Genomic DNA, 11,223 nt, shown 5'->3' with positions numbered 1-11,223 from the left:
ATGTACGAGAGTTGATTGCCCCTGTTCCCTGAGCTGTGCTAAGAGAATAATACCTCACTTCCATTGTAGTATACACCCTCTGCTGCAGGCAACACTAATACAAATACAGGATTAGATTAAAAGAAAACCCAAATGTTAGTATTCTGAAATTTTAACTGTAAATTCACTTATGGTCAACAGAATTTAAAACAGCTTTCACTGTCAGCTTCCTCTTTGGAAAAATAGCCATATCCACCAATAGTTTAACAATATTAAATTGAAACTAAAATTTGTTGTTATTCTTCTTGTTAAGTGTCAGAGTGATGTAACCATGCCTGTAAATATTCTGAAACATTCCCTCGTCATTATCTCTGATGTTGTGTAAGAATCTTAGAATGTCAGGATTCATTGTAATTCTTTACCTGAGAGAGCTGTGTAATGAATTGACCTGTATGATCAGTTTGTAAAACAAGTTTTTCACTGTACCTCAGTACAAGTGACAATAATAAACCAAATAAATAAATAGAGTTGAGCCATGAAGCATATTCTTCACAGAGAAAGATTTCTGGACAATGGGAGAATCAGGGATAATGGAACAGACAGGAAATTGGAGTCAAGGACATGATCAGATCAGCCATGACTTTATCAAATAGTGGAGCAGACTCGAAGACATGAATGACCTACTCTTACTCTGCTCTCGTCTGCTTTTGTTTTCTATCCTAGTCTCCCTCCTATTTCGTAGTTGCACGCTACCCCCGAACGATGCGATTTGACAAACGGTACCATGTGTACGACGCTGACTCCTTTCAGCACTCCTCCACTCTCTCTAAATTGGCCCATATTTCATGAACAAAAGTTTCCTCCAACTAAGTACTGGGAAAACTGAGGCCAATGTTTCCAGTCCCTGCCGAAATAGTAACTATCATGCCTCAGTCACGGAAGCTGGGAGGTGATGTATTTGGGGAGGTGAAACAGAACAAGAAAATACACAATAAACGGCAGGATATTAACTGGTACGAGGAACAGAGGGGTTTGAGATGGTATGTCCACAGATTCTCAAAAAAAAACACAAGAAAGGTCAATAAAGTGGTTAAAAAGGCACAGTGAAAGCTTTCCTGTACGAGGTGTGTAAGAGGAATGAGATTACTCTAGAACTGAGTGCAACATTGGTTAGACTACAGCTGGTTACTGTTTGCAGTTCTGTTCACCACATTACAGAAAGGATGTGATGAACTGAAGAGGATGTATTGATTTATGAGGGTGTTGCCAGATCTGAGGAAAGATCGATAAGCTTGGGTTTTCTTCAGAACACAGGAGATTGAGAAGACTCTTAATTGAGATGTAAAAAAATTAAGAGGGGTCCAGGCTAAATAAATAAGAGGGATCTGTATTTAGGAATCTAGGAAGGAATCTGTATTTACTGTGGAGAAAAACATTGATGCTATGGAATTAGGGGAAGTTAATGGTGACGTCTTAAAGAGAGTCCACATTACAGAAGAGGAGGTGCTGGAGGTCATAAAATGCATAAAGGTAGAAAAATCCCTGGGTCCTGATGAAGTGTATCCTTGGATAATGTGGGATGCTAAGGGAGAAATTGTGGGGCCCCGAGCAGATATATTTGTATCATCAATAACAGCGGGTGAGGTGCCAAAAGACTGGAGGATGACTAATGTTTTCCCTTTCACAAGAGGGGCTGCAGTGAGCCTAATGTCAGTGGTGGGTACGTTATTGGAGGGGATTCTGAGAGACAGGATCTAGATGCATTTTGATGAGGGATACTCAACATGACTTTGAGCATGGGAAATCATGTCTCACGAGTTTTTTTGAAGAGATGACCAAGAAGATAGATGATGGCAGTGCAGTAGATATTGTCTACATGGACTTTAGCAAGGCTTTTTATGAGGTACCAAAAGGTAAGTTGGTCTGGAAGGTTAGATCACATGGGATCCAGGGAGAGCCAGCAAATAAGATAAAAAAAATTGGCCTGACAGTAGGAGAGGATGGTGGTAGGGGGTTTGTTTTCAGACTGGAGGCCTGTGACCAGAGGTGTGCCACAGGGATCGGTGCTGGGTCCCCCATTGTTCATTATTTATGTTAATGATTTGGATGAGAATGTGGGTGGCATGGTTGGTAAGTTTGCGTATGACACTAAAATTGGTTGTATAGTGGACAGTGAAGAAGGTTGTCTAAGACTACAGCGGTAACTTGATCAACTGGGCCAGTGGGCTGAGGAATGGAAGGTGCAGTTTAATTCAAATAAATGCGAGCTGTTGCATTTTGGTAAGACAAACCAGGGCAGGACCTACACAGTAGGTCCCTGAGGAGTGTTGAACAGAGATACCGAGGGGTGCAGGTTACCATAGTTCCTTGAAAGTGGCAACACAGGTAGACAGGGTGGTGAAGAAGGTGTTTGGCACACTTAAGATATCTTTATTAGTCACATGTACATCGAAACACACAGTGAAATGTATCTTTTGCGTAGAGTGTTCTGGGGGCAGCCCGCAAGTGTCGCCACGCTTCCGGTGCCAACATAGGATGCCCACAACTTCCTAACCCATACGTCTTTGAAATGTTGGAGGAAACTGGAGCACCTGGAGGAAACCCACATAGTCACGGGGAGAACGTACAATCTCCTTACAGACAGTGGCCGGAATTGAACCCGGGTTGCGGCCACTGTAATAGTGTTACGCTAACCGCTACACTACTGTGCCGTGCACTTGCTTTCATGAGTCAGGACGTCATGTTACAGCTGTACAAGACGTTGGTAAAGCCAGACTTGGAGTACTGTGTACAGTTCTGGTCATCATGCCATTAATCTGGAAAGGGTGTGAAAAAGATTTACGAGGATGTTATCAGGACTGGAGGGCTTGAGTGATAAGGAGAGGTTGGATGTGCTGGGACATTTTCCCTGGAGGCTGAGGGGCGACCTTTTGATCATGAGGGGCATAGATAACGTGAATAGACACCGTCTTTGTGCAAGGGCAGGGGAGTTCAAAACTAGAGGGCATAGATTTAAAGTGAAAGGAGAAAGATTTAAAAGGGACCTGAGGGGCAACCTTTTCAAGCAGAGGGTGGTGAGTATATGGAATGAGCTGCCAGAGGAAGTGGTAGAGGCAGGTACAATTGCAACATTGAAAAGACAGTTGGGCAGTTAAATGAATAGGAAAGCTTTAGAAGGATACGGGCCAAATGCAGGCAAACGGGTCTAGCTCAGGTAGGCAACCTGGTTGGCATGGACAAGCTGGGCCAAACGGCCCGTTTTCCATGCTATATGACCTAATTCCCTTAGTAGAGGAGTTAAAAAGCAGGGGCAAAGATGTAATTAATTGAGTAAATCTCTACAGATGTGTGGTGGAGAGCATTCTGACTGGTTGCATCACCGTCTAGTGTGGAGGCTCCAATGCACAGGATCACAAGAGGCTGCAGAGGGTTGTAGTCTCAGCCAGCTCCATCACAGGCACAACCCTCCCCACCATTGAGGACATCTTCAAGAGGCGGTGCCTCAAGAAGGCAGCATCCGTCACTAATGACTCGCACCACCCGGGACGTGCCCTCTTCTCGTTGCTACCATCGGGGAGGAGGTACAGGAGCCTGAAGACCCACACTCAATGATTCAGGAACAGCTTCTTGCCCTCCGCCATCAGATTTCTGAACAGTTCATGAATCCATGAACACTGCCTTGTTATTCCTTTTTTTTTGCACTATTTATTTATATCTGTAATTTATAGTAAGCTTATGTCTTGCACTGTACTGTTGCCGCAAAACAACAAATTTCATGACATATGTCAGTGATAATAAACCTGATTCTGATTCTGAATCTGAATTGGTAGAAGGATTAGAGGGGAGACGGAGAAACCCTTTTCATCCAGAAGGAGTTGAGGTCTGGAACTCACTGTCAAAATGGTAGTGGAGGCAGAAGTGCTCTTCACAATTACAAAATACTTACACATGAACTGCAATGGCATGAACCACGTGCAGGAAGTTGAGAATAGGCAAGGTGACTCTTTTTCAGTTATGTGGACACAAATGGACAAATTGTCTCCTCTTATGCCATAGATTTTCATGATTCTATAAGCTTTGTTCCCCAGCCATTGTCTCCAATCCTCTCCCTGGTTAAGTCTGAGACTTAACCAGACAGTAAATTTGCTGTAATATAGACAAGATAAGATATCTTTATTTGGCACATGTACATCGAAACACACAGTGAAATGCATCTTTTGTGTAGAGTGTTCTGGGGCAGCCCGCAAGTGTCGCCACACTTCCGGCGCCAACATAGCACGCCCACAACTTCCTAACCCGTACGTCTTTGGAATGTGGGAGGAAACCAGAGCACCCAGAGGAAACCCACGCAGACACGGGGAGAACGTACAGACTACTTACAGAGTTAGTGCTTTGTACTTCACCAAGACCATCAGGTATACTAGTTTTAATTTCCAAAATACTTTATAAACTGAATTCAATTAGCCATTTTAAAGTTTGAACTCACATTTTCTTACTTATTAGTCCAGTAACACAATGCAGCCTTACTGTACTCAATTATTGAAGGTTTGATGAAAAATAGCGATTAAACAATGCACTCTTTTTAATTACAACTCAGATTGCACTTTGTGGTGAGGAAGAGATCCCGTGTTAACTGTGAATCACCTAATATTACTTGCTGTTTGTGCCACACTGCCATGCTTCGTAAATGTTGCAATCTCTGCAAATTAATTGCTCAATAAACTATCACAGGAAGTTAAGTCAAATAATTATGAGCATAACTAATTGTTTAAAATACGCTGCCTGTTAATGTTTTTAGCTTATCCTTCAGAAAGTAACTTTGTTGTTTCATTGTTTGTCCACAAAATAAACAATGTCAATAAATAAAATCGACAACCAGGCCACTATTTAGTTAAAATTAGGTAAGTTCAGCGAAATGCTAAAAGGGGAAGAGAGAAGATGTGTCTGTTGGTGGGATCTCTTTGAAGGTGGCAAAGATTTCAGAAATGATCTGCTGAATGTGGAAGCTGTGAGGTGGAAGATGAGGACCAGGGGAACCGTATCCTTGTTCTGTCCTGGAGCAGAGGATTGGAAAATGGATGAGATGTGGCCAAGGACTTTGCTAACAATGGGAGAGGGGAAGCCACAGTTCTGGAAGAAAGAAGACATTTCAAAGGCACCTGAATGGAAAATCTCATCATTGGAACAAATACAATGGAGACAGAGAAACTGGAGAATGGAATCGAGTCCTTATGGGAGGCAGGGCGGGACAAAGAGTAGTCAGGATAGCTGTGGGAAACAGTCGACTTGGAATGGATATTAGTAGCCAGCCTCTCTCCTGAGGTGGAGGCCGAGAGATCCAGAAAAGGAAGGGAAAAATCAGAGATTTACCTTGTGCAGGTGAGGGCAGGGTGGAAGTGGGTGGCAAAGTGGCAGAGGACGTCAAAGGTCTCATGGTTATAAGTGGGAAGGGACTGAAGCAGAGGAGAAAGGATAGAGTCAAGGTAGGTAGAAATGTTCAGTGGGGCAAGAGCAGGGTCTGTCAGAGCAGCCCTGCTTGTGGATTTTGGGCAGGTGATAGAAGTAGGCTGTGTGAGGCTTGAAGATCTCTCTCCACAGCATCTAAGTTTCATTTTATAGAACATAGAACATTGCAGCACAGTACAGGCCCTTCGGCCCACGACGTTGTGCCAACATTTTATCCTGCTCTAAGATCTATCTAATCCTTCCCTCCCACATCGCCCCCATCTCTCTATCATTCATGTGTCTATCTAAGAGTCTCTTAAATGTCCCTAATGTATCTGCCCCCACAACCTCTGCTGGTAGTGCGTTCCACACACCCACCACTCTCTGTGTAAAAAACCTACCCCTGACATCCCCCTTATACCTTCCTCCAATCACCTTAAAGTTCTGTATCCTCATGTTAGCCATTGTCGCCCTGGGAAAAAGTCTCTGACTGTCCACTCGATCTATACCTCTTATCATCTTGTACACCTCTATCATAATATCTTATTTTCATAAGATCTTTGCTGAAAAGCCAAAGTTTCACCATTATGGAAGCTTTCGGTGTGATTTGTAATAACAAGTTGCCAGATTTATCGAATTAATTTTCATAACTTGCAGCACATCCCTTTCGATTAAAAAACACTTTCACCAAAAGTTGCAGGATATACAAGTCTGCGATGCTGCAGTGAAGACAACAGGTCACCTGGGACCCAGAGAACAATGCAACAAACTTTGCATCTCCTTAACTGTTGAGATTTAAGGCTTGAAACATGCACAGGAGGAGGACTGGGAAGGAAGATGTATTAACACGAATGAATTCATTGTCAGATAAGGTGGAGAAAGAGAGTTTAAAAGGGAAAAGAAAATAGTGGAAAGTAGGGAGAAGGTTCAAATTTGACACTTAAAGAAATCTCCTAAACCAATTTGTAACCTGAAGGAAAGAGACTTTACATTTTGCAATTGTTACTTTCTGAAGGATAAGCTAAAAACATTAACAAGCTGCATATTTTAAACAATTAGTTATGCTCATAATTACTTGACTTAACTTCCTGTGATAGTTTATTGAGCAACTAATTTGCAGAGATTGCCACGTTTACAAAGCATGGCAGTGTGGCACAAACAGCAAGTAATGTTTGGTGATTCACAGTTAACACGGGATCTCTTCCTCACCACAAAATACAAACTGAGTTGTAATTAAAAAGAGTGCATTGTTTAATCGCTTTTTTTGGGCATAATCTCAGCCATTATTATTGTTTTGCAATTCAAGATTTGCTCTGTATTTGGAGTGGAGTGCTGACCTTATATTATTTTGCCGGGCAGAGGGAATATTGGAAGTTTCCACATATTAGCAAGAAGATTTTAATTGGTCGCCGTCCTTTTTAGGTCCGACGTGAATTGATGTCGGTTGTGTACGTAGTAATAGAAACATTTACTTTATTAGGAACACAAATACGTACATCAAATTCCAAAATTTAGAACTGACTTTAATTTAACTATGATAATGGGTTAAAAGAAAAGCTATATCCATACTTTGTTAGTTTAGAAAATTAACTTTATAAATTGTAACATGTTCTTAAAAATTAAATGTAGTCTTTATGTTTCGCTGCCTGGATTTTGCGCAACTTAAATTAGGTCAACATTTATCGCATATTAAGTTTTGAAATCTAAGGTTTTGCATCGCATTGGTATAAATAAATCATTTTCTCTTCCACGGATGAAATTACCGAGGTCACTGCTTGACTCCTAGACTCCGCCAGAGGGAGCATGGGCTCCTTTCAAGCTCACTGCCACCTGTTGATCGGAGCTTCACGAAAACATCCATAAGGTTTTGATTAAAAAAACGCAAGTTACGTTTGTTTTGAAATTGCATCAGATTACACGAGAGAACTAAATGAACAAAACAAATGTTTACATTGCTACATTTCCAGGAGATTCTAAATGTCCCCATGATGTTAAAATCTAGGAAAGATATACAGTACAGCGGTTTCCAAAAAAAACTTAAATCCCGCGTGTTGATGACAAATGCGCTAAATTAAAGGACTAATCGTTTCCAATACAGAAATCCCTGACCAGAAATGAAACAGAAATATGTTCGGATTTAAAAAAAATCCGTGTAATTTTCGTAATGTTAATCGCATTTTGGAAAATTGATAGGGAAAGATCGCTCGTGTACCCGGGAGTCAGATCTGTGTGCGGGTGACTTTCTGGTTCAGTTCTCTAGGGGCGCAAATTCCTTGCCTGTCTGGAAACCTTGCGATCCCTGGCACTTGCACGGCACGCTATCCTCGAGAATTCACTAACTGTGTGGCTACGCAGACGGCTACAGTCAGGCGTCTCAACAGAAAAAAATAAATCGGTACTCGGCTACATAAAAACAATGCATTTTTATTTCGTGATGTCTAATTCCATGGATTTATTTTTGACGAACGAATCTTCATTTCTTCTCGCAGCTCATCAGCACCGATGGTTCTTGGGTCGCTTTTGCCCGTCTGTTCCTAACTTTCGATACCTTTCAAACTTTCAGTAAGTGTTGCCTGGGGCTTAAAACAAGCATCGAATTAAATAGGATGGTGTTCTTCGCGAGACACCACTGTTTATCAGTCCAGGTGTGAATTTGTCCTTCAATCGATAATCCAATACCAACTGCCCATCCGTGCCAGATATCTATCTATCTTCCCTGTTCCTTGTTGCCCGTGCGATATCCTCTCCATTCTGTCAATGAAAAATGCCTGTGTTTATCCAACGCCTTTCACATCCGCACGGCGCCCCAAGGCGTTGCACAATCGCCTCTGAAGTGTCGTCATTTGTGATTTAGGAAAACGCATCGACCCAAATTGCCTGCAGCAAGCTGGTGTTGAAACATGCTTCGGTGTAATTTCACTGAAAACGGGGATCGCGGTGATAAGCACCATACATTTGGAAAGGTGCTGTTTTTAGTTCTGCGAAACCGTTTACAAACAGATCGAGAGATATAGATAAACTGAAATAAAAGGTACTGTTAAAATTAACAATAGACAGGGCCGTGTCATTGGCAACATCTGATGTTATCACTTGTTAGTTATCACAGACTTTTTGCAGATAGCAACAAGTAGTAAAGTGCTGTGAGTTTCCCAGTCATTAAATAAACCTGGATTAAAAAAAAAGCACCCGCAGCAATTTAAGCATGAAACCACCAAATTAAAATATAACTCTGTATGGTTCACCAGTGTTCTTGTGGGAAGGAAATGTGCAGGCCTTACCTGGTCTGGTCTCTGCGTCACAACAAATCTACCAAGGTGGATGATTCTTAACAGTTCCTTAATTCAGGGGCATTCAGAGACCGGGGAAAATACTGTCATTGGCCTGATATCCACATTCCGTGAACGAATGAATTTAAAATAAACTGGGCTATCTGACAGAAAAGGGGTGCCAGAGACAGGGAAATCTCAAAAAATGTAAACCAGTCCTCGGGCAGAGATAAAATGCAACCTTACCTAACGCTACGCAGGTCGTACCTTGAGTGGTCTCCCTTACATTTCTTCCCGCTGTCTTCAACTAACCTAAGAATAAACTTCAATTTTTAAGCCTAAGAAAAACGCAGATCTTTTAATCTTATTAACAACTCCCAGAAAGGGTGACCATCATGACATCAAAACGAATAGAAATCTTATCTATAATGGTATCAAAACGTTTTATAAAATACGTTCTATAAAATATCTATTATCATGGGTGACGCTTTTAAATATTTATATGCAGTCGCTTATTACGACACTAGATTCAGACTGAAGTCCAGTTTCTTATTAATACTAGATACATTCTAGAAGTCTTTTGTTGGAACCTTGTTATATCTATTTTAAAATCCCCCTTTGGAAAATGACCGAAATAACCTATAAATACCCTGAAAGCAACGTGTAATCCTTGACATTTTTTCGAACCGGTTAAAGAACAGATTCCTTCCCTCCCAATTCTGACGAAAGGTTTTCGACCCGAAACGTTTCTCTTTCCCCGGGTGCTGTGCGTTTCCATGTGTTTGTTCATACTGTAATCCTAGTTTTAGGGAGAGGATGCCGAGTTAATTTGTCAGTACATTTGGAGACAGTTAATCCATTAATCCCCATTGTCGACTAGTTAACACATTGTACATTGAAGTGGAACGATATCCCGGAAGTCAGTAACGACAATATATATTCAGAACGAAAAGGCCGATGAAAGGCCGGTGTATCCCGGGCAAAGAGCAAAGTCAGGCGAGTGAACCTCACAATCCCACAGTTACATCACAAAGGTTTCTCTTTCCACAGGTGCTTCCTGACCAGCTGAGTTTTCCCCGCATTTGCTGGTTTTATCTTGGAATGTGATTTGATTGACTCCGAATAAATACGACGACAGGGGCCACGAGGGGGTTATTCCGATTTTACCGCCTATACCGCTTTAACATGTGGACATTGAGCAAGGCTGACCCTATTAAAACGTGCCTCTCTTTGAGGTGTTTCAGTCGGGTCAATATTTATCCTGAGACACATTTCGTAGATGAAGCGAAGATAAACATTAAACCAGAAACGAGATGGAACTGCACACAGACTGTAAAATTAAATAAGAAATGGTGAAATGCTACTTTGAAATGTTCGCGTGTTTATTTTACTAGATGTTAAAAGGAATAGCCCTGTAACAAGCAGAACCAGTCTTATTTGATGAATCCAGGCTACTTATTTGATGTGACTGGCGACCCGCAAATTCCTCAGGTATTTCAGACGCTAACTCGCGTTCCGGGTGTTTTCACGTTCCTTCGAGGTTGAAACACTCACAGGGACCTCTGCTTCCCCCCCCCCAAAAAAAAATCCCCATTACATTCTGCTCAACACTGGTTGGCGCAGGTCACCGGGGGGGGGGGCAGTTTAGTTGCTATTAAAGCGAGTGATGTTGAGCGTGTAAACCCCCAGCACCAGATCCAGATGGCGTGGGTTGGAAGGTCCAATAACGGGAACACGAGGGGAGATTAATGTTTGGATCAACGTGAGGAGGAGGAATCGGTGCCTTGCCATCTGAGCCTCGGCACACCCGTGCTGGCTCAACCGAAACACCGGCCGGTTGAGGAACATCAAGGAAGCGGCACCTCGCGGTCCCAGAGCCGGCCTGTTGGCACTGTCGGTTCCACCACCCACCTCCATCCGATAACAGAGGAGGGAGCTGTATATAGAACCCCATTCCTACTGAAATATTGTTAATGCACCCACTTAAAACATCTTCCAAAGTCGGGGGTGTGCGGGCAGTTCGCGGGATCGGCGAAAGACAGAACTTCTCACTCCGCCTCAGCTCTCTGTCCCTTTCTCCGAGTTTCACTTTCGATGAACATTTTCTTTTAACTTTTTTCCAAGATCTCTTTAACTTTAACTTTCCATCCCTAATTTTCCAACTTGTTTTCCCCAACTTTTTCTTTCAAACTTTAACACTAGATCGACCTTTCTTCCTTCTCGGAAACTTCTCAAACTTCATCCCTCTCAAGTTCTTGGCTCATTCATTCGCCTCTCCCTCCCCCTCCCTCCCTCCCTCCCCCCCTCTCCCTCCCTCCCTCTCCCCCTCTCCCACCCTCCCTCTCCCCCTCTCCCACCCTCCCTCTCCCCCTCTCCCACCCTCCCTCTCCCACCCCCTCCCTCTCCCACCCCCTCCCTCTCTCCCGCGTTTCGTCCCCTCAACTTTCCGCATTCAGAGTGAACTCGGCAAAAGCGTCGGTGCTACAGCCTCTGAGTCCGGCTGTGGGCCGGCTTTGCGGGGGTGGGGGCGTGT

Source organism: Pristis pectinata, chromosome 9, assembly GCF_009764475.1.
Source record: "Pristis pectinata isolate sPriPec2 chromosome 9, sPriPec2.1.pri, whole genome shotgun sequence".
Lineage (NCBI taxonomy): Eukaryota > Metazoa > Chordata > Chondrichthyes > Rhinopristiformes > Pristidae > Pristis > Pristis pectinata.
This window is presented reverse-complemented; position numbering follows the sequence as displayed.